The following is a 213-nucleotide window of genomic DNA, read 5'->3' on the forward strand; positions in this document are numbered from 1 at the left end:
GTTTCAGTGTAATTTACCTGTCTTCGGACTGACCTAATCATCCTTTCATTTTCTGTTGTCCGGTCTTGCCCAGTTTTCCTAGCTCTAGTAAACCATGTAAACTGCATATCCGCCTCTCTCTTCCCCACTAGAGCATGCTCCTGAGAACAGGCAATGTTTCATTTCTGCCTTTGCTTTCCCTGCATTGAGGGCTCTGCCTGACACCTGGTGTTC

The sequence above is a fragment of the Galeopterus variegatus genome, unplaced genomic scaffold (assembly GCF_000696425.1).
Source record: "Galeopterus variegatus unplaced genomic scaffold, G_variegatus-3.0.2 Scaffold14530, whole genome shotgun sequence".
Classification (NCBI taxonomy): Eukaryota; Metazoa; Chordata; class Mammalia; order Dermoptera; family Cynocephalidae; genus Galeopterus; species Galeopterus variegatus.